This window comes from Macrobrachium rosenbergii, chromosome 8 (genome assembly GCF_040412425.1).
Source record: "Macrobrachium rosenbergii isolate ZJJX-2024 chromosome 8, ASM4041242v1, whole genome shotgun sequence".
In the NCBI taxonomy this organism is placed as follows: Eukaryota; Metazoa; Arthropoda; class Malacostraca; order Decapoda; family Palaemonidae; genus Macrobrachium; species Macrobrachium rosenbergii.
Window position 1 is genome coordinate 81,755,735 of NC_089748.1, and position 5,915 is coordinate 81,761,649.

At 39.5% G+C, this 5,915-nt stretch overlaps 1 protein-coding gene across 2 annotated transcripts in view; it reads left to right on the top strand.

Moving 5' to 3' along the window:
- Positions 1 to 358: 358 nt before the first annotated feature.
- The window catches only part of LOC136841009 (GATA-binding factor 1-A-like), a 281,344-nt gene continuing 275,787 nt past the window's right edge, over positions 359 to 5,915 (top strand). For both annotated transcript variants that reach the window (XM_067108046.1, XM_067108047.1), the window contains exon 1: positions 359 to 1,509. The gene's annotated coding sequence lies outside the window, so the exon portion shown is untranslated. The remainder of the gene's footprint in view (positions 1,510 to 5,915) is intronic.

The following is a 5,915-nucleotide window of genomic DNA, read 5'->3' on the forward strand; positions in this document are numbered from 1 at the left end:
GAGTTTCTCTCTCAGTGCCGTTTTTTCTCGCTAGGTTTCGGTCATCGCCTTCATCTAGATGCAACGATGACTCCATGCAATGCTGCAGGTTATCTATCAAAGCAAGATGAAGCAATGTGAAAATGATGAGCGCTACTTTATCAAATTGTTATTTCTAATTGCAGTGTGCTTGTGTCCTTATCGCTCGCATCTCGTCGCAACTCGCTCTGCCATTGGCTGTTCCGGGCGCATGCTTGGTCCACCCCCTGCCGGGCCCGCCAATCACAGATCTTATCATCGGTGGGCGGAGCCGACACATGGGCGGGAGTCCGGTGTGCACGAAAGCGAGAATGGGAAACAAGCAGGCGAAGAAGAAAAAGTAAAAAACGAGAGAAAAATAAGGGCACGCAACTCTTAATTCCTCCTAATTCCAATGATGTCCATAACGACTGCATGTTATCCTCAACATTCACCTGAAGCTCGACTGAAAAGGCATTCATTCAAAATAACTGCTGAAGGCGGACGCGGGAGAATATAGCAGGTCTTCCCTCAGCGGGAGACTGCCTGCCGACCGAGGAGCCAGAAAGAGCACGAGACAGAAAAGAGGAGGGAGACAGGATGACATATGTATGGTTCTCGCCACTGCCACTAGGCGGAGCTGGTGTGGTCTCGATGGGACGGTGAAGATAGCGTTATCAGAAGGAAGGTTATCTACCATCTCCACGCTGTGATAACCTCCTCTCTCTCTCTCATTATTTCCAAACAAAACAAACGCACCCGCTATAATAGCCAGTATGGCTCTCTATACACGCCAGGAGCAGAGTGCTTAATGGCAGAAGGACGGACCTGCGATGACGGTCGTGACGCCGCAGTTGCGCTCGTCGATCTACGCGGATTTTGACGTTCTTCCCAACATTCTGTCTTGTATTGATGCTCCGGGTGTAATTTGTGCGGGTGCCGTCCATTGCGTCCTTCAGTGGCAGTGTTCTTTATTCCGGTGCTCCTTCTGCGGCGACTGATTCTGCGTTAACCCTCGGCGACCGTCGGACAGTGGATGGCTGACCCTCCTGCAGCAGGTGAATTTTGGAGAATCCGTAGGTGAAGTGCCACCCTGAACTCGCCCCCTCCCCCGCCCCCTTCCCAACAGCACCATCACATACACGCACACAATATGACTTTCTCCCCCTTCCCCCAAAGCAACTAACCTCTGCCTCTTCCCCCCACCCACGCTCACGCACCTACCCCAGTGGCATACGGACAGAACAAACGTAAACAAACCCTGAGGCGGGCGGCCATAAGAGTGGAGTTTCTGTGGCGGCGACTCGCGCACGAGCACTTACGAATAGCGTGGCAAAATATTCGTAATAGCTGAAGGAAGGACCCTGACGGTAAATCAGTACGGGTCAAGCGGTGTCGGACAGTGCTAAGTGATGAATGTAGAGAGAAGACAGTGACAAGAAAGTACCGACCAAAGAGCACAGAGCCAGGAAAATCATGACAGACTCCCACTAGATACCATCTCACTTCATGGTAAGAGTGAAGTTTCTCAACTCTTGTCAGCATGAAAACAAATTTGGCAAAAAAAAAAAAAAAATGTTAGGAAGATGACCTCTGTTTTTTTTTTTTTTTTTTGCACATAATGCCAAATATTGGATCTGAAGTGATATCATGTACGATAATGAGATATGTTTACTCCTTTACTTTGGTTCGAGATAAGTTTTTCTTTATATTCCCACCATGTTTTGTTTTATTCTTCTATGCTACAATTGTCTATTCGGGTAATGAGACGTGATTCGAGAGGTGATGAACATGAACGGTGGTGATCTATGACGTCATTCCTTTTGATTCCAATTGTGCATTCAGGGATGAAGCTGTAATGAGTGACTGAAGCGATAATCATGGACGATAATCATTCTAATATCTATCTCATAACACCTGCCGACTGACCACCTGGGGAGGCTATGATTTGTAAGTCAGTAGTTCAGTATGCGAGAGAATGACATATATAGCACTTTGCCTCTTGTTTACAAATTGTGCATTAGATTAATAAAGGACACTGACCAACACTCATGTTCGTTTAAGGAGAATATCCGCTCTCCCTATCCTGACGTTTCATATGAATTTCTGAATGGCATAATTCAATGACATAATACTATTCCGTTAACATTAGCTGGATAGAATGTTTCAGTTTTTCACATTGCCATTTGCTTGAGAGCAAAAAGTTATATATATATATATATATATATATATATATATATATATATATATATATATATATATATATATATATATATATATATCACACATTACCCAGGTGAAAAATAATGTGGTAATGTGTGATAAATGAATCACGTACAAAGTGATAATAATCAATATATATATATATATATATATATATATATATATATATATATATATATATATATATATATATATATATATATATATATATATATATATATATATATATATATTATGTGTGAACATACTTCTCTCTCTCTCTCTCTCTCTCTTTTTAAATTCAAACAGTAATATAATGCTATAAGCAGCGCTAAATAGAATTTCATGTAACAAAAACACTTCATTACTTTGCATTGTTGACTTTACACATGAGTTTATTTCCCTCTCTCGTCTGATGCCATCAACTCTCCTCCCTTTCGTTAATGCAAACTGGATGATGAATTTGGTCGATATATTATCGTCATATTATTATCACCCCCGCCCCCGGTGTGTGTGTGTGTGTATGTGTGTGTTTGTGTGGCCACGTAAGTGCACGTGTATGAGCAAGTTACTCATCATTTGAAATTGACAGTCATGTGAATTTTATTTATATTTCGTGACATTATGATCAGAAATCGGTGTCACTCCTGAGATGCATTCTCTTACTACAGTTGTCACATCGCACAGTTTACTATTTCTTTCTTTCTCACCATCGATCTTTCCCTAGGACACACTAAAGAATGTATTTTATTCTAACTCTCTTTCAACTGTAGGTGAATATGCTCTCTCTCTCTCTCTCTCTCTCTCTCTCTCTCTCTCTCTCTCTCTCTCCCCTTGTCTCTATATTTATCTGGCTGTCTTTTTCAATCTTTCCCCTCTCTTGAAGCAATAAATATGGATATGTCATCTCACTCTCTCTCCCTCCATGTGATTAAGCGCTTCCACGCTCACCTCACCAGCGAGACTGTCCTGGGTTTGAATGTAGGAGACCTGAGACGACAAAGCGATCTGTGCCCGATTCCTGAAAACAAACCAGTTTGCTTATGTTGTCCTAAACAGTTACTGATTAGGTCAACTAAGGCAAACTAGCTGATGGTTAATCGACTGTAGTGCGCCGCGGCTGGGGCAAAATCGAGAGAGAGAGAGAGAGATCACGCCTGTGTCAAAATTATGCTTTCTTATTGTTATTACAATTAAATACACGATGGACTCGAGGAGATATCTTCATCCAACCGGGTATAGAAACCATTGATCAGATTGCCTCTTTCTTTATAAACACCAAAATGTAATTCAGCTCTCTCTCTCTCTCTCTCTCTCTCTCTCTCTCTCTCTCTCTCTCTCTCTCTCTCTCTCTCTCTCTCTCTCATAAACTGTTAGAGAGATTAATCTCGATCTTGCATTCTGTCTCTAAGTCATTTACCTGCCTTCTTTCTTTATCAAAATACTTAGAATGCGCTCTCTCTCTCTCTCTCTCTCTCTCTCTCTCTCTCTCTCTCTCTCAAAATGTAGGGTAACCTTCATCTTCATTAACCTCTTACTTTGAATCCAGTAATTTCCTAATGTTCATTAATTCTACTCCTTTTTTTTCCCCTAAGAATTCAGGGTAGTTATGATGTCAGTATTTACCTCACTGTGCATTTAGATCGGGTATATTTATCCGGCATCTCTCTCTCTCTCTCTCTCTCTCTCTCTCTCTCTCTCTCTCTCTCTCATGAGACCCTGAGATTTGAAGTGAGCCTATCTATCTATCTATCTGTTAAATTTACACTATTGCAAATCAAAATACCTAAATTCTACGTCTTAACATCTAACTATCGTATTTTACGCATGGTACAAGTGTTTGACGTGAGCAGAGTCCTTTATAATCGTCAAAATTTAAAACGATTTTTGTTTGTATCTATATGTTTTCTTTTTCAATCATCCTTATTTCTTTAATTCTTAAGTAATCATCAGTATTTTCCGTGTCCCCATCATCACAGAATGCCATTTAGTCGACGATGATTAATTTCAGTAACAAGACCATCCAATATCTTATTCACCTTTGACATTCTACTTTTCTCTTCCTAGCTTTATGCAGGCACAATGCCACTGGGCCTGATTCTAAGCCCAGAGGCAAGCCCCAAGGATCGTGGCTTACCTTTCCGTAGCGTATAGTGTTTAGTGCGCGTGGGGGAGGCGCGACTCTATTAACGTGTAAACTCCTTTTATAGAAGAACCGGTTGCTGGACCTATTATTCTATGACACAGACGCGAGACAACCTCGTAATCGCCTATCATGGTGTTTCTGAAGGCAGTCTCGTCCTAAAGAGAAGTCACTGATAGCCTCCCGCTTTATTAGGAAATCTCAGGCTCTCGCCGACTTTAAAGTCCCAAGGAAGGCAAAAACAAATAAATAAACTCGACACTTGGCAGATGGCCATCGCTTTGAAATGATTCATTCCCTATGTCAGCCGGACACCTCATATCTGCTTGTCTTTTTTATTGTTATGAAAACAACCGAGACGAGACTAGTTTTCTAGGTTTCAGCATATTTCAGTATATATATATATATATATATATATATATATATATATATATATATATATATATATATATATATATATATATATATATATATATATATATATATATATATATATATATATATATATATGTGTGTGTGTGTGTGTGTGTGTGTGTGTGTGTGTGTGTGAGAGAGCATATATTCCTCTAGACCCCTTGTTTTTAGGGGAGACAGGTATAAAAGGAATTAGCTTTTCCGTTCTCACCAAGTATTTTGGAATGAGGTTGCTGGCTCCATGTTATCTGCCACCTTTGGCTGCAACCAACCACTGCCAATTGACTAGCAGGTACATGTCTAATGTACATGGTTCTGGTTGAGAGATGCACTATATATAAATTTATATATATATATATATATATATATATATATATATATATATATATATATATATATATATGTGTGTGTGTGTGTGTGTGTGTGTGTGTGTGTGTGTGTGCACACACACATATACAAACTTTCACTTGATATAAAATTTAGTGGGTGCGAGTGGCAGTGCACACACGCACAAACAAACAAACACAACAACATACACACACACACACACACACACACACACACACACATATATATATATATATATATATATATATATATATATATATATATATATATATATATATATATATATATATGTGTGTGTGTGTGTGTGTGTGTGTTTTTATAATATATATATATATATATATATATATGTGTGTGTGTGTGTGTGTGTGTGTGCGTGTGTTTTTATAAGGGTTTGTCTCTCCCTGTATGTTTGTGTATATATAAATGTCAATACCGAGAACATAGCGCGAACTAAAGCATACTTGAAGATAAGTCCACAGTAACGTGAAGTGTTTTGAAGAATGATAAAAATAAATATGTGTTTCTAGTCATTATTTTTATTAAAACCTTATTGTTAGGGCTCTTTCTTCTTATATATGGAGAGAGAGAGAGAGAGAGAGAGAGAGAGAGAGAGAGAGAGAGAGAGAGAGAGAGAGAGAGAGAGATCACTGAAAAGCATTTGACGCTTTTACTCCTTCCCACGGTTTCCTTTTCCCTATGTTTATAAACATTTTATCATTTCATGATAGATGGCATTTAGGAAAAGATCTCTCTCTCTCTCTCTCTCTCTCTCTCTCTCTCTCTCTCTCTCTCTCTCTCTCTCTCTCTCCTC